A 23,555-nucleotide genomic window follows, 5' to 3' on the forward strand; every position below is an offset into this window, starting at 1 on the left:
GTTTAGGTCCTATGCTAGGGGCGACTTCTATGCATCAAAAAGGAAAGTTTAGGCATGTCAAAAGGTTTGACAGGTCAAAAGGGCAGTTTAAAACTGCATACACAGGCTGCAATGTCAGACCTGAGACAGGTTTTTAAAGGGCTACTTAACTGGGTGGTAAGATCAGTGCTGTAGGCCCTCTAGTACCAAATCATTTACAGGCCCTGGGCACATGTGGTACCTTTTTACTAGGGACCTACAAGTAAACTAGTTGTACCAACTGGGTGTAAGCCAATTTTACAATGTTTAAAGGACAGAGCACAAGCTCTTTAGCATGGGTTATTAGTGGTAAATTCAGTACAGATTTCTATGGCCAATGAAAGAAATTCAGCAAAACAGGAGGAGTGAAGGCAAAATAAATGGGGTAAGACTGCCAAGAGGCTGACAGGTCTAGCATAGAGTGAGCCTTGTTGAACACTGTAGTATCTCAAGAACGAATCCAGATAAAGAAGAGAATGGCACTATATTTTATTAGAATTGTATTCCATGTACCTAGTTTTATCTTCAATGTTTCTGCCCAGTTTAACTCTCTTTTCTGAACGTTGGCTTCAAGTGGCACTCAATTGTTTACTAAAATAAATTGAGAGGCAGTTTGATTGGTTGGAGAGGGATAGATAGGAGAAAAACTAGAGTTGGGTGTAGGACATGTGTGTGAGCTGATTTAGAGGTGGATCTAGGGTAGGGAGGAGTAGAGGTCGCACAGAGATACTAGGACAGAGGTATGGGGAGATGGGGCAGAGGGAGAGGAGAAGTGGGTAGGAGAAGAGTGGGATGGTGAAGGAGCAGTGGCAGTGCAACAAAGAAAGAGAGCAGAAGAAAGTAGAAGGGCAGCGCACGCAAGGAAGCTGAGGGACAGAGGTGAAGATAGTGGTCTTTGATGGTAGAGATGGATAAAGGGGTGAGGCATTTGGGTGTAGAGAGTGAGATGAGGAGCTTTGGATTTGAGCGCAAGAAAGGTTTTTGGAAGGTGGCTTCCAAAAATGTTGCGGTTGTGTGTACTTAAGATGGAGTAGAGATATACAGATGGGTCAGGGAGTGTGAGAAACGCAGAGGAGCGAGTAGGTGGGAGGGTAGGCTGGGTTGGAAGATGGTTTGGGGAGCGAAGGACAGACTGGTAGGTGGGAAAACTGATGGGTATGTTAGCACAGGAAGAGGGAGAAGGGAGAGAGTGGAGCAGTTCAGCTAGAAGTTATGGCACTGATGTCGGTGAAGGCACGCTTGAGCAACGTTGAATTAAACACATGACCCCGAGGCCCTGTCTATTTCACTGAAAATGGTGAGTATGTATTGAAGTTAGAGTTAGGACAGTGATAGGGCCAGAACGGTCTGATCACTTGAGGTGGGGTCGTGCATTTTGGTGAACACTATTAAAAACATGGAAATTATTTTTTATGTACTGTTGCAGTACTGATTTTTATTTCAAGTTAATTGTGACATTCAGAGTACATAATTTTTTTATATAGGGCAAACTGTACAGCAGCCACAATAAGTGACAAATAACGCTTTTATTTAACCTTGTTAAGAGCATTCCCTCAATCTCCTTTTGCAGAACGACCCTCTTTCAACTAGTGAATTTTATTTTCTGTTGCATTTTCTTTTAATCAAGAAGGAGTACGAATTAGTGTTTTTTTCATTAACATACTATAAGATAAATAAATGTCTATGTGGTTACTTTTCGAAGACAAACACAACTTTTCTCATTACCCTGAAGTGAGAATAAAAAGTTCAGAATAGATAATGGTATTAAAAGGATGTAGTACACATGGTTCTTGGTGCTGTGTAAAACATTCTCTTCCAAAACAGTACTTAGAAAGTCTGCGCTTCCACGAAAAAAAGGTCTAATTGCAAGATGCTGCTTTAATTGGAGTAAGTACTCTAGCCAGTATTAACCAATAAGTGTTTTTCAAATTTAGGAATTTTCAGCGATTATTGCATAGCTCCTTTGTTGTGAAAATAATGTCTGTGTTACCAGTATCTGTGTTACTAGTCTCAATATATTGACATACCGAATTCTTCCCAAGGGAAAAATATTCGTGTATTTCGCCAGCTTCGAGAGAGGTGAAACAAAATAAAAAGCAAGTTGACCAAGATTCCCCGTATCACATATATAGTACCCTCGTAGTACAGACCAACCCCTAGAACTCCATCACTGCTTAGGCTGCTGAAGGAAAGAGTTGTGACACAGTTGACTCTGTTTAGGGACAAGGTACCAATGCTTAGTAAGGTAGAATATAAGGTGGAGCATCTGGGCGCCGAATGATTGACGTTTATCGCTAACCCACTCAATGGTACTCATGGCACCAACCTCAGGAAAAGCCGAATTGACCTGGTGGGGGTCGAAAACTGTGGCAAACAGGTGAAACGCAGCCACATGTTCGATCATTTAAGTTTCTTAAAAGTGTTAGTTGGGCCAGTTTGGAGAGTGCAATTACAGAGGTCTAACTGAGATTGAACAAGTGCCTTTATAACAGGAATGTAATAGTTATTATCTAAAACAGAAGAATATTCTGAATTCTTTTTGAGAGAAAAACTGAGTGTTTACACCTTTAGATGCACGAAGGCCGAACGAAAGTTTGGAATCCAGATCTATGCCCAAGTCCCTACACTGGAGAGGGTGAGGGCAATAGATTGTTACAGTGGGCAAAAGTAGGGGCTCTAGGCTGAGAACTCTGCCGGGGACAATTATTAGTTCAGTCTTAGAAGGAGTCAATTTCAAGCAGTTTTGCAACATCTACCAAAGTACAAGCTGAAGGCTTTGGGAACGAGCCAAGGTGGCTGAATAATTCCTTATGAGTCCGTCGCTCAACTGGGTCTCATCTGTGTACATAAACAATTTCTTTGGGGTTTGTATTAGAGGTTGGGCAAGATGATCCGTGTGGATATTCAATAAAGGGGGCTATAGAATGGAACCTTGAGCAACTCACCAATTTAGAGCTTTTGGTTTAGACTCGCAAGGGAATAGGCTGCAACTTGATGGCGATATTGCAGATATCAGCCACATCGGAGCTGAACCTGAAATGCTAATGAACCTGAGCCTAGCACTAAAGATGGCATGTACTATGGTGTTAAACACAGTCAAAATGTTTAAGAAGACCAAAGCTGCCTGTCAATGTTGCCTGCAATTGATAATACCACTAAATTGGTGATTCTGTCTGATCTGAAGCCAGCCTGTAAAGATCCCAGAAGGCACTTGTCCTAAGTATAGTTTTCAAGTTGATTGAAAACCCTTTTTTCCACAACTTTGATCAAGAATGAAGAAGGGATAGACGTCTGAAATTATTCAGATTTGAGGGATCCAAGATGTTTTCTTTTTAGCCCAAGTTTTACTATTGACGTTTTCCAGAAAGCTAGAATAATGCCAGTTGTGCCAAGAAGTATGTCCTGTATGCCGGCACTAGCATTTTGGCTTGGGCGTTCCTTATCCCAAGAATTAACTTCAATGTGTCAGTGCCAACGTGTTGACACAGGTGCACCTTATACCAAGAACTCCCTTGAATATTCTTGCACCAGCCATTTGCTATGGTTTGGCCCTTATGCCAAAAATTATCTACAGTATGCTACACCATTATTTTGCAAGGGGTAACTTAAGTGCCAAGAATTACCTTCAGTGTACCACTGCTAGAATTTTGCGCACGGTGTCCCTTAGGCAAAGAACTACCCCGCAAGTGCTAGCTCCAGTACCCCTTATGCCAAGAATTGCCTCCATTATTCCAGGCCAAGTAGCAGACTGACAATCTTAGCACACCGACACCCACACACTCATTCTTGCTCACTTACTTCACTTACATTCACTTACTTGTTCTCACAGCCACTTTATCTCACTCTTATTCGCTCACGCATACATTTGACAAGCTTCTTTTTACTTATTGTGCCCTGGTCCACGTGAACTACTCAGCTGTTAGTGCATGGATACTCGGGGCAGGCACAGACCTCTCTCCCGCCGCAGGACTGTAAGCTAAGGATTCATCTTTCAGCCGCTTGTTTTTTCACATCACCTTCTCCTATCTCACAACAGGGTGGAGTCGCGTCAGTGAGGCTCCTCACTTCACATCACCATGTGATGACGTGGGACAGAGTAAGGTGACAGACTGGTTCATGCCCTGGACACTGTATGGTGTAAAACGAATGCATAAGGAAACTAGCATTTGCAGTGCAATGGGTCTCGCGTTTGCTTGAGTTAGAGCTATTAGCGTTGTAAATTCCCAACTAGACTTTTCTTTCCACATAAATTGAAAATGAGAAGTAAAACAGTTGACATAAGCAAACCTATTCAAAGCGCCACAGCCGCCGTGAGCGTGAAGGAGAGACGCAAAAGGAAAAAGAAGTTCGCTTGCAGTCAATGCAGTCAAATGTATCAGCAAACATACAATTATCCCTTTAACAAGGTCGAAGGCCAAGGCGGAAACAAAACTGTCCCAAGGAGGGACAAAAGTAAAGCATTTACCAATGATAACAAAGGGTTTCTGAAAGGCAAGCCAATTAACGAGTGATAGTGATGGGCGCACAGTGGGTGTGGTGAAAATCCCACAGATCACAACACATCAGAGCTCTTGCACGCTCAGCCTAAAAATGATTAGGTCATTTTACCCACAGGGTGGCATAGACTTATGAATGGTGGTTTTCACTGATGTGAATACACATCAGGAGAACAAGACATGTCCAATTGCTCACTAATTGCAAAGGAAGAGCAAAACGTTTTTGCCAGCCATTGCTGCTGGCCCTGCTTCCTGTGGATTAAGGATGGTAAACAGCTTGGCCAGTAGAAACCCTTTGGCTCCCACAGATGCTGAACTAGTATTTATTGTAAGGGGGCTGGTGGACAATGGTCCCCCTGCCCTTAAAGGGGCCCTCCAAAGTAGTGACAAAAACTGTTACCTTTCCCCAGCCCTGCATAGCTAACTTTTCACAAACATCATTCTAGACTTGCCTTGTATGATGAGGCCTGCTTGGGTTTTGAGATGTAATGTGCTGTGCTGCCATTCATTGGATGCCGCCTTTAAGGAGGAGGGAATGTAAGCTGAAAAGCAAGGTTACCTTGTACCACAGCGCCCTGGCTTTTGGGATACCTAATCAATATATTCTAACAGATGTATCAACAATGTGGCTGCACATGCTTTTTAGCTCCTCTGCCTGTGCCCACTTTAGACTTCAGAAGGATACTTGATGGAGCCCCCTTTGGTGTCCCTAACTGTTTGAAGGAGAACATGTCCACTATTTACCCCTTCAATGCTGTATTAGCTACTTAATGAATTTCTCATCAGCCACCCATAACAGACATTTGTGTCCATTGTTTGGTAGGTATGGATGGGCAAAAAGAACTGTTTTGCTGGGCTTTGAATAGGATCAAAAACGCTGCCAAGAGTGCTGCAAACAGAAGCATCACAACAGTAATAAAATGCAAACAATCACACTTTCACAACAATAATACAACACAGTAAATCATGCTTCAGGTGATGAGAACGACACACTGTTTTCAACAAATAGTTATGTAGCTTTTTCTTTACACAAAACATTTATTTATGCATTACCCAATCTAACCAGGTGCTCATTTCACCGATTTAGGATGGAGTAAAGACCTAGTTAACCATGCTGTGATACCAGCTTGTGCCTGCAAGGGCACACAGGGATCTCTAAGTTTCATCAAACCATATATACACAGCTTCAATTTCAACAACTTTAAAATACGGGAATTTAAGCCAAAACAGTGTAGAGATGGAGATGTATCAACATATTCCTACGCGGATGGCAAGACACAATCCTCCCCAGGTTGCAATAGCAATAACATGAACCACTGGCTGTAAAACAGATGCGTCCCCATTTCCTGTAGGGTTGCAACATTACTTACTGACAGATCACCTCTCATTACCTATGCCTACTGTCCTCTCCCCATTAATTTTGTAAGACTTGTGCTGTGTATGGCAATTATAGTATGTACAAATGATATTTGTAAATCAAAGCAAAGATGTCCATCCTCACGTTTTCTAACCTAGGGAAAGGTAATGCAATTACTTCTTTCATGGCATTGAATTAAGGAAGGGCCAAAGTTTGGGTCGCTTGTGGGTTTGTCAGTAACTAGGGACCGCCCTATTGAACAGAACATAAACAAAATGCATTTTGCGATGTGCCTTACACAGCCTTGGCTCAGGCGCTGTTTAAAAGATAAAACTGAGGTATGGCCCTTTCCAGGGCAGTTCATCCGATGAGAGTTATTTTCCGTAAAATACATAAAATGTTTCCAAACCCATTTTAAAACATGACTGTATAATGGTCTGGTAGCATTCTGATGTTAAAGAAAGTGATATGATCGTCTCAGTGGTGGCTGCTAAGAATGACGGGGGTATCAAAAAGAACGCATTAGAGCGATTAGCGTTGTAAACTCCTAACCGGCCTATTCTTGCCACATAAACTAAACCGCCGCCATGATCGCGAAGCAAACACACAAAAGGAAGCAGAAGTTAGCTCGCAGTGAAACATATTAGCAAAAGTGCAATTATCCATGTTAGCGGCAAAAGTGCAATTATCCATGTAACGAGTAAAAGTGCAATTATCTATGGAACAGGATCGATGTCATGCAAAGCGTGCGACTACTGCCCAGCAAGATCGCGCTGCCTACGAAACAAGGTGAAAAAGTAGCCCAGATACCATACGGAAAACATGAAGCCTTGCATGTTTTTAGTAGTTGGCCAGTGCACTCGAGGAGGGCTAAACACTGGAAAAGCCATGACATATGCATGCCTTTCACTAATCAAATCAAGCGAATTTTAAAAGGCAAGCCCACCAACAAACCAAACTGATGGGTGTGGTTACAAGCCCATAGAGAGATAACAACAGGAACAGAGCACTTTGCGCGCTCGACCCTAAAGACAAGGAAACCCAATAGCCCACAGGAAACCAGGTACGAATATGTCATAAACAACAATGTTCTGTATGGGAAAAAGTCCTAATACTGACTGTCAGAAGTAATTTTGTATGCATTTAAAACCTATTCGCTACTCACTCAGCCGGATGCATTGTGTGACATTTGTCATTTCCCACCATTCTTGTTTACATTTGCATATATAATAAAATGTTAACACAAATTATTGAATAAACTACAATCTAGGAATGACACAGGGCTCTCTCGCCATTTATTGGTTTACTGCATAGCGCTTCATCTGATAAAATCATAAAACGTATACATTTTTATAAAATTTCCCATATTGAACATGGTTAAGCCTAAAGAGCTGGTGATGGCACCTAGATGTGTCGTAACCCTGGGGTCCAGGCTGGGACTTCACCAGCCCTGGGCAGTCTGCCTCATGGTTGGCGTGGGCGCTTCTATGAGCCTGCACCAGCTGTCAGACAGATTCATCTCCTCAGGCTGCTGCTCGACCCGCCAGGATCGACTTTTTTTTAAGTCTACCACTACTGAATAAGAATAAACAAATATTCGCTATTGGTATTATGAAAAGGGGACTGAATACAAAGAGCTTGCACTGATGGCCATAAGGGCATTCTACCAATGTTTTTGATATATATATATATATATATATCTGTTCTAAATCATATTTATGTCATTAAAAGCCCCTTTCTGGCCATCCTCTTTCAGTTTTACCATAAGTCTACATGTGTATAACTCTGCCTCCATCCGATCTGACTCCTGACAAATCAGAAGCCACTATGTTTCCAAAATATTGGTGGTCATTACGACCTCGGCGGTCTTTTTGCAAGACCGCCGAGGTACCGCTGTGCTGAAGACCGCCAGTGTTGGCGGTCTTCCGCTCGGCGTATTATGACCGTTGGCAGCCCGCCGTCGTTGTTCCGACGGAGAGCTGCCAACAGCCATACTGGCGGGAGGCGGGGAAGTGGAGGTTGCTCCACTGCCACGCCAACAGAACACTGCCCAGCGAATCACGTCCTGTGCTTCACCGTGGCAGTGTTCTGTTGGCGGTGTGGTGTCGGCGGAGCTGCCCCCATGGCTCCCGTCCCCTCCCGGAGGATCGTCGGACCAGGTAAGTCGATCGTACGTGAGGGGAGGGGGGTGGGGGGGTGTTGTGTGGGTGCATGGGGGTGTGCGTGTGTGTATGTAGAGGGGGTGTGTGAGTGCGTGTATGTCTGTGGGTATGTCTGTATGGATGTGTGCGTGTATGTTTGAATGTGGGTGTGCGTGTATGACTGTGTGTGTGGATGTAGGCATGTATGTCAGTGTGTGTGCGTGTAAGTATGTAAGTATGTAGGTGGTGCCTGCGTGCGTGTCGTGTGGGTATGGGTGAAGTGATGTTGGGGGTCGGGTGGGGAGGGGGGCCCTGCCACCTTTGGGGGGTGACAGGGGAGGTGGGGGGGTAGGGGAGGGAGTCCGGGTGGGGGTGGTCGGTGGGGGAGACCCCTATCAGTGCCAGGGAAGGAATTCCCTGGCACTGATAGTGCTTACCGCCATGGTTTTCATGGCGGTTCAGACCGCTGGAAAACCGCAGCGGTAAGCCGGGTCAAAATACCGCCAGCGGTATAGTGACGGATGCCGGGCTGGAGACCCAGGTCTCCAGCCCGGCGGGCGGAACGGAGAACCGGCGGATGACCATGGGAAAGACCGCCAGCCTCTTGGTGGTCTTACCGCCGGTTCTCCGCCTTCCACCAGGGTTGTAATGACCCCCATTGTATTTAAATACTGGTCTAATTCCTGGTAGCTGGGTTATTTGAGTGCCTTCCCAAGACTGAACTATTAGAATTTTCAGAATTTGACCCCTTTCCTTTCATCTCTTCGTATGAGCAGTCAATGCTGTCTTTCCTACACAGAAACACACAAACAAGCACTTGTAATCTTCTCCTCTCGGTGCTGCCTCCTCAGATCTAAGAAAATGCCCTACCTTACACCCCGCACTGCATGACATTCAAATTCTTTAAAGGACTAGTACTTTCCCTGGATATAATGCCTTACCCTCTCTACCTTCCATTGCATGTTGTTGCTGGCTGGCTGTGCTCCTTTTCAGAGTTCTACAGATCAAGACAAGATCAAGGCTGTAGCTTCTGAAGGATTTTTCAGTCATGGAGACAATGCTTACAGAGCAGAGGCGCTACACTCCTTTGGCACAAGTGATGAGAGTGGCTTTATTTAAAGTAGGAAGTGGACTTTGGACTCCAGCTGCCCATCGATGTGCATTCGTTCAGGTTAGGAAGGCTGGTTACTATGCAGGGCAAAGGAGACATTTGTCTTCTAGGAGAAGGTAGCTTAGTTCATTTCTGCATTGCACAAGAAGTATGTAACATAGAAAAACATTATATCACAGGAATAGCAAAGCAAGGTAACTTAGAAACCATTGTCACTATGGCTATGCATTGAAAGTCTTTGGCAAGACTCGTAGGACCATTCCTGGCAATAAAGGATTATGCATTCTGCTCTGTGTTTTGTACAGGAATACCCTTGCACTGTATCATCAGCTTACAAGTCACATCAGGTGTTGTAAACTTACGTTCTTGCTGCTACCCTGAAAAACTGGCAGCGAAGCAGGAATGTGTTATGGAACTCGACAGCTGAGTTCTAATCTAGAAAGGTCTTCATCCTTCACAGAGCTACAAGCGCAGGGCCTCCTATCAGCAGGCATCTAGGCAAGGTAGGATGAGATCTTAGTGCCAGTGCCACGTTCCAGACCTTAATAAACCTGGGAAGTGCTATGACCAAGCTATTGTGTCAGCTTCCACCTACTATCGAAGCTTTTGTCCATCTGGAAGCTTGGAAACCTACTGAAACGAGTGCTCCAACATCAGCACACCTCTTCCCCTCTCTTTTCAGCTGCGGTCACCTAGGTAAATGTATCTATCAGAGAGATGTTGTAGGAGGGGTCTTACTTCAGGAACTGAAGAGAACAGGGAGAAGCAGACTCTGGCACCCCGTGAAGCGCTCTCTGGCCTGTGCTATACTATCTCTTGAGCAGTTTAACATAAACTCAAACTCTCTGTTAAGCCCTGATCCCTCATTCCGTTGCCAGTCAACCCACCATGAATTCTGTCACTCCCTGATTAATGCACCTATTACATTTCCAGCCTCTCCATTTCAAATTACATATCAAATACTTAAGACCATCTACGCTTAATGCAATGTCGTCCTGTCCTTCGGTATTAACTCTAATTTTCCCCTCCATTATTGTCTGCTGTTTTATCTCTCATGCCTCTCCATCAGTGTGGTGAGGCGACTTTCGAATTACAAAATCCTCTTTTCAATTCACCACAACATAACATAACACTGTATACAGGGTTCTATAGACCCCACTCCTCCTGAGGTTTGTGGCTCAGTTCCCTTTGTGGGTGTGTTTTCTGTTGCTTAGCATGCGTCCATTACCAGGACTGGGTCAGTAACGTTTACTTATAGTAAAAAAATCATAACCTGGGAAAAAGGTTACTGAAACAGCCTGGCTGTTACACCGGCCCCACTATTCGAGGGTGGCCGATAAACAAGTGCCCCAGGGGCACTTCGGCAAACCACCCGCGTCTCCTGGAATGCGCAAGCCCGGAAGTAGATGGTTACGTGGAGACGCCAGAAGGAAGAGAAAAGGCCAGAGGAAGAACGGAGAGGGTGCACGCGACATCTGGGAACGAGGAGGACGCCAGACCAGAGACCGAAGAAGCCAACTATCGGAGGACCGAGGAGACCAGCGTGGAGTCTGCAGTGACGGAGATGACCCGAGAATCAGAGTTCTCCGCCGAAGCAGACTCAAGACAGGAGGACGCTAACAGCACCCGCCACGTCCGAGGAGGGAGGTGGCTATTACAGGTACGGGCATACTTGCCAAACCTGTACTCTTATGTTACGGGTATGAAGGCGGGGAAGAGGGAAGACGCCTAATAGAGGAAAAACGGGGAAGAGGGAGTGAGAGAGGCATTAATAAAGAGTTCTATCTTTTATACACCATAAGCACTTGAGCACTTGGAAAACGAATAATACCTTCACTTTTTAGGCACAAAAACCTCACACCCCCTCCCCTGAGAGATAAGGAGAAAGTCTCACAAGAGATGAAAAAAATACTTACCTACTCTCTATTTTCCTTTCCTTTTTCATACCTCTGGGAGTAACATGCCTGAACAGGAGAGACCTGTAGGATAAGAAGAAACAAGAGAACCATAAACAAAATAAGAAGATAACCAGAGAGAGAGAGAGAGAGAGATAGAGAGAGAGACTAACAGGGAACAGAAGAACAAACAGAATAAAAGAAAAAGAAAAAAGAAGAGACTATAAGGAAGAAAGAACAACAAGACTATTGAAATAATCAAATAATCTAAAGCCAATAAAAGGGAGAATATTCGGTAAAGAATTGCATGATCTCTGTTTTTCATACTAAAAACCCCGACACAGACATACACCCATGACAGATACATGACCATGGGCCTCATTACGACTCTGGTGGTCTTTTCGCAAGACCGCCGCAGAGGTGGCTGCCAAAAGACCACCATGTTGGCAGTATTCCGACTGCCGTATTAAGAGTCACACACTGAAGGCTGCCAAAAAAACAGTCACAAATCGGAGACCGCCAGGGCACTGGAGTGCGGGAAATAGGCAGTTCCACCACCAACACCACTAGCCCGACAACCTCCCACCCACCAGATTACGACCCACAAATCACCAAAGTGGTTCTTCCATGGTGGAAAACCATTGGCGGTCCGAAACCAAAGCGCTCAAAAACTCACTTCAGACAGAACACAGCACTATATTGGACCGTTCGAATACCCCACATCTGACACACATGCACACACCAGACACACCTACTCACAGCACTATATAACACCCTCCCCACACAACCCACAATCCTTTGCTACCAAAACGACATTCACGGACAGAGAAGAGCCACAAATGAATGACACAGCACTTGTACACCATAGGCACGTATACACTTCACACTCAGCACACACCACACAACTGCACAATCAACACTATACACTCATCACTACTGCACAAAAATACCACAACCAACCAGCACACACAATCAAACACCTCCACCCCACCAAGCACCCTGCACTGCACCCTTAAACACAAAACACCCACCCCCACCCGCAACACAACCACCATGTTCCGTCAAAAGCACTCATGCTTCACAGAGATGGTCGATGAAATTGTCAGGGTAGAGCCACAACTGTTTGGAGCACAGGTACAGCAAACATCCATTGCCAGGAAAATGGAGTTATGGCAGAGAATATTCGACAGCGTCAACTCGGTGGGCAACCATCCCTGCACAAGGGAGGACATCAAGAAGAGGTGGAACGACCTATGGGGGAAGAAGTGTTCCATGACATCGAGACACCAACTTGCCGTGCTGAAGACTGGCGGTGGGGCCCTACCTCCTCCCACAGAATTCACATTGTGGGAGGAGAAGGTCTTGGACATCCTGCATCCAGAGGGCCTGACTGGAATACCTGGAGGACTGGACTCTGGTAAGTAACTGACACCCCCTGACTCAAAATCGTCCGGTTCAGCATGCCTCCTCACCACCCAAGAACTCCCCAATTTACTAAATCTTCCACTACACCTCCCACCTAATCACCTAATGCCCCGCTCCTGCATGCCACACCAACCCCCCAGCCCCAATGCCCACACACTCCCTGCCAAGTGCACAGATAGCACTGCCAATCACAAACACTACGACTCCCACAATGCACCTGCCCATCACCATCAAAACCTGCAATGTGCACATCACATAACATCTCTTGCATGTATGACTATTGCACCAGCTAAACCAACTGGATAGTTCGGCTGAGGACCACTACATGGCAATGACAGCAATGCTATGGCACAACACAATGCCAAAGAACGCCAAACACAGACACAGCACTGTCACTAAACCTGTAGGATACTTCTCCAGATCAACAACCCTGAACTGGACTGATCATGGGCAAGAAAGTAAGAAGCTATACACCATGCACAATATGCACAGATAGGACAAGCAATCTTGCATACACATATACCCTCCTCCCACCTGAACACCATGCTGCAATGTACAGCCATACCCACTCTCAACTGTCAAGCCTGAATTGCCACCTGCTAACAGGGCGCACCTATCATGCGAACCATCACACAGGAAAATAACCCACCCACTAAGCTAAAGTTGGAAAGCCTGACCGACAACAACCCCTATGGAGCATGGTACATATGTCACAATCCACTAGCCACAAACTGTGTTAGCAGTGCTGCACCTGTCATTGCTATTGCTGGGAATCAAGTCAAGCCACTGTATGCAATGGACAAAGACTCAACCGTTCACACCTCCATCATTTAACCCTCTCTCACGCCATCCACAGGTACCCCTGCCAGTGCCCTCATGGAAAGGCTGCTAGCCCTCCTCAGGTTAAGGCCCCAGCGAGGACAAAACACCTGGATGTCTGGATGGAGAGGACCTACCTGGCCCATCTGGGACCCCTGGTCAGTCTACCTGCCTGCCCATATCACCCCCCCACAGAGTAGCACCAACATCATAGCCAACCCCTCGTCCCCAAACCTGTGTCCCAAGGACTGTTCAAACCATTGTGTCCCGCACAGTACAGGGACCCGAGTCGACCCCTCACACCCAAGACAATGAAGGCCCACCTGACACTGGGAGTGAGCATACCGTGCCAGGGGCACAGGCACATGTGGTCAGGGGGAGTGGGAGGGAACCTATGGGCCAGATCATTAACATGTTTGCGGGAAATCAAAGGCTGCAGAGGGAATACCACCAGGAGGTCATGCAGCAGTGGCATGCCCACGATGCCAGCATAGCCTCCATTGCAGGGGTGCTCAGGGACAAAAGCACTATCCTGCATGCTTCCTCCACCCACCAGGAGACCCTTTCTATTAGCCACATCACATCTGAGCCCTCAGCATCTGTGGCAGCTAGTGGAATGGAGGCCCTGCCAGGGGAACCACAGCCCTCCGGCACCCCTCCCTCTGTAGCTGAAGAACTCCCCTGCAAACCTGGACGTCCATTCAGACATCCAGCTGGAGCAGATGCCAAGAAGAAACCCACTGCCAGGAAGTAATCGTCTCCTGATTTCTCTCCCTTGTGTGCCACTGAGACACCCTGTTGTCTGTTCAATGACAGTTCTCCATTTTCCCATGGCCCTTTGACACTCAACCTGTTCTACCTACAGCTGTGCCACCTACTCTGATAATTTCATCCACCATGACCCCACTCATCACCTAGTGGACAATTAATGCACAATAAACACTGTAGATCTCAGCAAATCCATTGTGTCTTTATTTTCACATGTACAAATGTTTGGTCAGCAAAATGCCAAGTGTGTATGGCCCCCTAAACCAATAGGCAGTGTAATGGACAACAGAGGGAGGCATCCTTTGCAGGAGACACAGTACAACAGACATGTCCCAGGGCAGATGTAAGGGAGTCACTAGTTCAGCCTCACACCAGAGTATATCCACTTATCAAACCTGCAAAAAGACCATGACAGAGACTTCCATCAGGATAGTAAGCATGGTGGCACACAAAGCACATATGTAGTTCATAGTTGTCGTGCCCAGTGTGGATTGCAACTAAACAGGGCACAACAGATGTCACTTCTACATCAGCAGTCTCAGTGGCGATACTGGCGGTAGTTTGGTTGTGTTCAGTTGGGAACACCCCCATGGTCATAATTTGGCGATCTTCACCAGCGGGCCTTCGGTGGTACGACTGCCACCGCCAACATGGCGGCCTGAGACCGCCAAACTCGTAATGACCCCCATGTGTCCCTTTTCTCAACCTCAGTGTTCTACCAAAATATTAAGGTTTTTATATCGACCCACACTAATATCAACTGCATAGAATGGGCTGCCAACATACTGTCTAGTTAAGTACTAATGAGGTTAGGATAGCAAACCTATACCCTATACATATGCTTACCTTGACTATGGCCCTCATTACAACCCCGCTTTCAGCCATGCTGAAGACTGCCAACATACCATTGGGGCGGTGGAATTCCGCTACAGGTATTACGACTCACAGCTCGGAATCCACCACAATACAGACACCCACACAAGTCCGCCACACCAAAGGTCAGTGATAAACTGGCGATACCAAAACCTACACCGTCACGCCAACAAGAATACGCCCACACTATCAGGACCCACGAATCAACACAGCGGTCTTTCAACCGCGGTAATCCATTGGCGGTACACACCGCCACGCTCAAAACACACACACATTTACAATACACAACCACATTGGACAATTCAAAATACACACACCTGATACACATACACACACAACACCCACACACTCACAACTCTATAAAACACACACCCACATTACCCACAAACCCTTACAACTGAAAATTTCAAAGAAGGCCAGAGAGAGAGATTAGCTAGCACAACACCAGCATCCAGAGACACACAACACCATCACTTACACAACAAACACACACCTCAAACAACACACACCAACACATCACCCCACACTTCACAACAGACAGCACCTCACACATCACCCACACCACATCATGGCACCTCAAAGTCACCCCAGGTTTTCTGAGGAGGAGCTCAGGGTCATGGTGGAGGAAATCATCCGAGTAGAGCCACAGCTTTTCGGATCACAGGTGCAGCAGACATCCATTGCAAGTAAGATGGAGCTGTGGCGGAGAATCGTCAACAGGGTCAACGCAGTGGGACAGCATCCAAGAACACGGGATGAGGTGGAACGACCTACGGGGGAAGGTACGTTTTGTGGTATCAAGACACCAGATTGCTGTACAGAGGACTGGCGGTGGACCCCCACCTCCTCCCCCACAACTACCAACATGGGAGGAGCAAGTCTTGGCAATAATGCATCCTGAGGCCTCGCAGGAGTAGCAGGAGGACTGGACTCTAGTAAGTCATATCTTAACTACTTCATCCCCTCCACCCCACCTGCATGCCATCACATACTCCCACTCTTACCCTCAACCCCATCACACCATCATCCCAATATGTCCCACTATCACAACCCACACATCTCAATACCAAGGCCCTGCAGGCAACACCTATGCATGGACCACCATCACCAAAGCATGTCCAGTACAGAAACCCACACAGACCCCAAACCAACTATCACAAAAGGGCTAACACAATGACGCAAGCACAGGAGTAGAGGGTACCTCACCCACTGCACAAGATGGCACACACAGATACTAAAACTATGCATTTACACCCCAACAGGAACCATACCCAATGTCACTGGACAGGAGGTGCCAGACATATCCAGTCCCCCCACAGAAGAGGCCCACAGTGATGATAGCAGCTCTGCACGCCTGGATCAAGATGACCAGCCCGGCCCATCAGGGACCTCGGGACAGTCGGTTCCCCTGACAAGTCCCAAACCACCACAGACCCTCCCCCCTCAGGAAACACCGCCACAGCATCCACCCAGCATGCCCATCCCTCTGTCCCCAGGACACGTCAATCAGCAGTGTGTCCATCACTACAGGGACCCCAGGCAAACCCACTAACCCAAGACAACCAGGGACCTGGGGTCAGTGGCAGTGGGCACCCGGTTCAGGGGACAGAGGCACAGGGAAGCTGGGAGGACTGCTGTGCCACAGGGGGAGGACAGGCCCAGGGAACCGACACTCCACAAGGCACTTTCCAACATGATGGGAGCTTACCACCATTCCCAGGAGACCATGGGCACGGTACTGGCCAAGTTTCAGGAGACCCAGCGGCTGCAGGAGGAACACTACCTGGGGATCAGGGAGGAATTGAAGTCCATTAACACCACCCTGATCACCATTGCAGGGGTGCTGGCAGACCTTGTCAACACCATGAGGGACACAGTGGGACACAAACAGACCCCTGACACTAGCCTGGACGATAAACAGCCCTCCACCTCTGCCGGCGCTAGTGGACAGGAGGCACCGCCACAGGACCAACATGCCACCAGCACCCCACCCCCTGCAGAAGGAGAACCAGCCCACAAACGGTCCTTGAGATCCAGGAACAAGACAGAGAACTTTGCCAAGACCCCCGCCAGGAAATAAGACCCTCCTGAATGTCACCCTTCTGTCCCACTTTGTCACCATGTCCACCATAAACTGCCATAGCTCCACTTCCTATGCCCCATTGGACAGTGCACCTGTGAGACCAAGGGGCATATTTATACTCCGTTTGCGCCGAATTAGCGTCGTTTTTTTCGACGCAAATTCGGCGCAAAACTAACGCCATATTTATACTTTGGCGTTAGACGCGTCTAGCGCCAAAGTAGGAGTAAAGAGCGTCATTTTTTTGCGTGAACGCCTTCCTTGCGTTAATGAGATGCAAGGTAGGCGTTCCCGTCCAAAAAAATGTCTGCGACGCAAATGCGTCGTATTTATACTCCCGGGCAAAAATCACGCCCGGGAGTGGTCGGGTCAAAAAACCCCGCATTTGCGCCTCTTTTTAACGCCTGGGTCAGGGCAGGCGTTAAGGGACCTGTGGGCTCAAAATGAGCCCACAGCTGCCCTCCCATGCCCCCAGGGACCCCCCCTGCCACCCTTGCCCACCCCAGGAGGACACCCAAGGATGGAGGGACCCACCCCAGGGACATTCAGGTAAGTATACATTTTTTTTTTTAATATTTTTTTTTTGGCATAGGGGGGCCTGATTTGTGCCCCCCTACATGCCACAATGCCCAATGACCATGCCCAGGGGACATAAGTCCCCTGGGCATGGCCATTGGGCAAGGGGGCATGACTCCTGTCTTTACTAAGACAGGAGTCATGTAAATGGCGTCTGGGCGTCGTTTAAAATGGCGCAAATCGGGTTAAGACGATTTTTTAGCGTCAACCTGACTTGCGCCATTTTTAAGATGCCCTAACGCCATTTTTCCCTACGCCGGCGCTGCCTGGTGTACGTGGTTTTTTTCCACGCACACCAGGCAGCGCCGGTCTGCTTGCGCCGGCTAACGCCATTCAATAAATACGGCGCCCGCATGGCGCTTCAGAATGGCGTTAGCCGGCGCAAAATTTTTTGACGCTAAACTGCGTTAGCGCAGTTTAGCGTCAAAAAGTATAAATACGGGCCCAAGAGACTGGACTCTGCCGTGGACATTCCTCCTCCCCCCACCCCAGCCCATTTCACACCCCCTCCACTTATTAGCACAGAAATAAACACCCCTGAATCACAAATCAATTTGGAGTCAGTCTGTGCTTTCACAAATGTGTAATTTCAAAATCTCTGGAATATAGCAATGTCAATGTACTTGTTCACATACCAATGTTACACAGCTGTAGGCCAGGAGTAAACATAGTAGAGGGACCCACAGTGGGACCCAGATCTGTGAAATGGAAAGCCAAAGTGAAAAGTCAGGGTCCATACACACAGGCAAAAAGGCAGACTTATGCTAGGTCCTACAATAGTATGACATGTGGGAAGCAGTTCCATCTTCTTACCTGTGTCTCACTGGAAGTATTGCATGATGATGTTGTTTCGGTTGTCTACATCTTCTTCTTCTGCCTCCTCTTCTTCATTGTCCACAGGCTCCACAGCTGTCACAAGACCAGCATCAGGCCCATTCTCCTGCAGAAAAGGCACCTGCCGTCGCAAAGCCAGGTTGTGCAACATACAGCAGGCCACGATGAGCTGGCACACCTTCTTGGGTGAGTAGTAAAGGGAGCCACCTGTTAGATGGAGGTACCGGAATGTGGCCTTCAGGAGGCCGAAGGTGCGCTCTATTATCCTCCTAGTTCGCCCATGTGCCTCATTGTAGCGTTCCTCTGCCCTTGTCCTGGGATTCCTCACTGGGGTCAGTAGCCATGACAGGTTGGGGTAACCAGAGTCACCTGCAACTGTGAGGGACAACTGTTAGACATCCTCCAATCCTTAGGGACTCTCCCATACCCAGACAGCAAATGAAACTGTGTGGGGACTTTAGGCTCACCTATTAGCCACACACGGTGCCTCTGGAGTTGGCCCATCACATAAGGGATGCTGCTATTCCTTAAAATGTAAGCGTCATGCACTGTGCCAGGATACTTGGGGTCTGTACACCGGAGGATGCCGCCATCTCATCACCTGCCCCAGCGGACGTGCCCTATGGAGGAAAACAGTGAGCAGAGGGTCATACAACACTTAGGTGTCACAATGCCGTTTAGCAAAAACGTAACAATTTCTCAATGTGCCTTTGTCTGTCCGTATTCCTGGCCTAAATAGGTGTGAAGCAGTTATTTGGCCTGCCATGTGGACCCCTGAAATGGCGGCTCCTTAACCTGTAAGGTGGGACAAGGGGAAATGAGGTAACTGCGCTGGCGTTGGACACCGTCGCGGTAGGCGGTCGAAGACCGCAACGCAATTCAGCATTGGTTAACATTGGGCCCTATGGGTTCCAGGAGCCAATGACGATGTACGCCCGGTGGTGATGGTAAGCACCGCCGCGGACGTGGCCGCCATTTTCTATCTGTTCACTCACTTGATCCCTGACCTTCAACAAGAGAGGACCTGCAAGTGCTGCTGTGACCTGTGTCTGGAAGCGACAATCGCTACAGTGTCTGGGGAAAGGGCCCCTGCCTTCACTTCGGAGGAATTGGAGAAACTAGTGGATGGGGTCCTCCCCCAGTACATGCAACTGTACAGTCCAGACAAACAGGTGAGTACACTGTGAGCATGGTGGATGGCACATGATTGTATGGAGTGTCGTGGATGGAAGAGGGAGGGGAGGGGGACAGGCCAGCATGTGAGGATAGTGTGTGTGCATGTATGTCTGGGCCAGGGTGGGACGTTTTTAGGCAATGCGTGAGAAGAACAGTACGGGATAGTAACATCCATTATTACTTCACTTTTCCTCTAGGTCAGCACCCACCAGAAGAAGGGGATTTGGCGTGCCATCGCCAAGGAAGTGCGGACCCTGGGGGTCTACCATAGACGGAGCACCCACTGCTGGAAAAGATGAGAGGACCTGTGCCGCTAGAGCAAGAAGCCGGCAGAGGCCCAGCTGGGGATGGCCTCCCAACGTGGAAGGGGTGCCCGTTGCACCATGACCCCCTTGAAGTACCGGATCGTGGCGGTGGCATATCCGGAGTTGGATGGGTGCTTGAGGGCATCACAGCAGTCACAAGGGGGTGAGTACACTCTCATTCAGCTGACTCTGCACGCTTGACGAGGTGTCTGGGTGGGGGTGGTGGCCTGTGGGTTCCCCTAGGCAAGGGCATACTCGCAAAGGTAGATCCATTGTTTTGCACCCTCATTCCCAGTCCAACCCCAAAGGTGGTATTTGTCCTCTACACCTAGTCAGGCTCCCATGGGTGCCAGCTGTGCATGAGATGGCTCTAGACAGAGTCCCCCTTGGTAATATGCTTTTGCCCTGCACTGTTAGTGCATGGCTTAGTGCATAGGGCTGCTCCCTGTGTGTTGTGTCCGCCAGCGGTAGTGGTGTTGCATGCACTCACCATGTGTATCTTCTGTCTTCCCTCCTTTTTGTTTTGTCACCATGTTCTTGCGTGCATTAGCATCATCTGGCAGAGGAGCAGTGGCACCATGAGCAGGAGGGAGCTGCATTCCACATGGCCCTGTAGGGTGAAGTAACAGAGTCTGAAGGCATCAGTGGGACGGAGGGGAGCTCCACGACGGGGGCAGGAGCATACACCAGCAACAGCGACTCCTCCTCTGATAGGAGCTCCCTTGCGGTGGCGGGCACCTCTGTGCCCACCGCATCAACAGGTACAGCCGCCACCCCCCCTACCAGCATCGCCATCCCAGCAGCCCCTCAGCGTGTGTCCTGTGCCCGCTCACCCAGGAGGTTGGGCATCTCCTTTGCCCCAGGCACGTCAGGCCCTGCCCCAGTCAGCCCTGCTGCCCTCAGTGAGGAGGCTATTGACCTCCTGAGATCCCTCACTGTTGGGCAATCTACCATTTTGAATGGCATCCAGGGTGTTGAGAGGCGTTTCCAGCAAACAAATGCATACCTGGAGGGCATTCATTCTGGGCGGCAGCCCAACAGAGAGCATTTCAGGCTCTTGCCTCAGCACTGATGGCAGCCATTGTCCCTGTGTCCAGCCTCCCCCCTCCAACTTCCTCCACCCAGACCCAATCCCCTTTACCTCAGCCTATCCCAAGCACACCATCAGAGCAGCATGCACACTCATCAACATACAAGAGTGGACATGGCAAACATAAGCACCACGCATCCCACAGGCACTCACACAAGCACCATCCCCATGCAGACACAGCAACATCCACTGCCTCAACTGTGTCCCCCTCCTCCACGTCCTCCTCCCTGTCTCGTCTCCACTCACACCTGCATGCACTACATCCTCAGCCACTACCTCAATCACCAGCACGCCCATCCCCACACACCAGTCACATGCACTCACCACCCCACTACCATTCACACATCCCCTGTATCCTCTCCCAGTGTATAAGGGAAGAAGAAAGGGGACCGGGAGATTACTTGGTCCAGTGTACATTCTCCCAATAATAGTACGAAAAACGAAAAGTACACTGTTCCATTCAAAGAGAAGAAAAGAAAACTAGGGAGACCTGAATCATCAGGAGCGAGTGCCCTCAAGCATCACAATGGATGACTGGCATCATCATCGGGTAATGCTCCTCGCCAGGCCGGCAGTGCAACGCCTGACGGGCTCCCCACATAGGGGGGGCACTAGGCCGTATTGTACCGATGGTAACTAAAGAGGTTGCACCATCTAAACGGACATGCCTACACTCAAGCACCCGTATAAAAGGAGAGAACAAAGAAAATTAAGGATAAAATTAGTTAAACATCACTGCATATATCATCATTTTAATCAATAGTCAGGGATGAAACCAAGATTAAAAACACAGGAAAGTAAAAAAAGAGTGTCAATGCTCAATTACTTTCAGAGAGCGGTAAGGGCGGAGGTCTGAATATTTACAAAACTTCCTCAGACAGGGTCAACATGTTTCGCGTCGTGTGGTCCTTACGGATCCATTGACGCTTCATCAGGACCAGAATAATCAATATGTGAGCTCCTCTCCAAATAAACAACAATGAATGATATGGAAATCAAATCAATAGTTAATATAGGCCGGTCACTTACATTGAAGTACACTAGGCTAGGTCACAGTCAGGTCGCCCTAGAAAACAAACACCAAAATATACCCAACAAGTGGTCATCGGTGTAATGGTGCAAACATTGTGCAATAGATCGCAAAAAAAGAAAAAGGGAGATGACAAAAGTGGGCTTACCACCCCCAAGTCGGGAACAGGCTCCTTGGTAAGCACGTCCCAAGGACTCGGCTAACAGCTAAAACATGGTGAACATAAGTAGTCAATCAAAGTAGATAACAGTTTGTTTGTCATGAGAGTATGCGGTGCCAACTTAATTCCTCATTCAGTAATATGTATAATAGTGAAGTTACCCAGAGAATTCTAGTAACTCAATGTATGTAAATAGATACAACAAAAAGAACGGACAATCGTCCAGTGACTCGACAGATTAACACGTTGTGCACATAGGTAAAAATCACAACCAGTGAGGTGATAATTATTACAATCAGTCTCGTTATCATCAGTATTGCACATACTATTCATGCAGAACTGCGACTATATCAGTAGCCGAACCAGTGTTCGGATTATCACGTTTCAAGATATGCCGGTAACGGTTAAACGGGTCGACAGTAGATAGTTAAATATACTATGAAAAGTTCATGGTACTTACTTATGTAGCGCTGGTCCAAAGTATTAGACCTACCCTCCGGGGCGTGCAACCGCAACCAAACGCGGTGAGACGCCACCGGAGTACATAAGCATTCAAAGACCCGGAAGTCGGCAACCACCTCACGTCCGAGAGCATCTCGGAGCGAGTAACAAAAACAAACAAAGGACTCCAATTCGTATTGGAGTCACAGAAATTAATAAAAATTGAAGAAGGACTCAGGCCTTGGTCGTCCTCAATAGGAACCGATAAAAATACTTAGTAGTCAGAAAAATGACATTTATACAAACAGGGGTGGTCGTTCAAAAGATAATGAACACTTCTAACTTAAAGCTAGTAGAGATTAGTTGTTGCTCTCAACTGTGAGCAGAGGAAGTAGCGCTCAAAAGATATATAATCCAGGTAAAGAACGGTGTGAAATCACAAACTGGGAGAGTATTACACGTCCCAATTAGATAAAAGTCTCATGGTTAATATCCTGGGGGGGCAGTTTATTATGGAAAATCAATAGATACTCAAAACCAACGAAGTTTTAAGTTCAATAACTTCATTAGTAAGGAGTCAAGACGAGAGCAGAGTGTTCAGGATAACGAGGTCCAGGGAATGTCATCATTGAGACCCCGTATGTTGGTGCCCAATTTAAACACCCATCTCTGTTCTGTCCTGAAAAGATGCCCTGAGTCATTAGGTCGAATCTTAGGTGCTTCTAGAACCACCCACCACAGATCATCAGGAGAATGTTTTGCCGCCAGAAAATGGGTACTGCGATTCGTAGTAATCCTGTTACACCGGATATGACTTCGGTGTTCGTTAATACGGTTCTTAACTGGTCTCGACGTCATACCAATGTAACGTAGATCACAAGGGCAAGTGATCATGTAAACACAGTTCCTTGTGTTACAGTTGGTATGTTTATTTAGATGCCATGTGCCTATCGGGTCCAA

This window comes from Pleurodeles waltl, chromosome 1_2 (genome assembly GCF_031143425.1).
Source record: "Pleurodeles waltl isolate 20211129_DDA chromosome 1_2, aPleWal1.hap1.20221129, whole genome shotgun sequence".
In the NCBI taxonomy this organism is placed as follows: Eukaryota; Metazoa; Chordata; class Amphibia; order Caudata; family Salamandridae; genus Pleurodeles; species Pleurodeles waltl.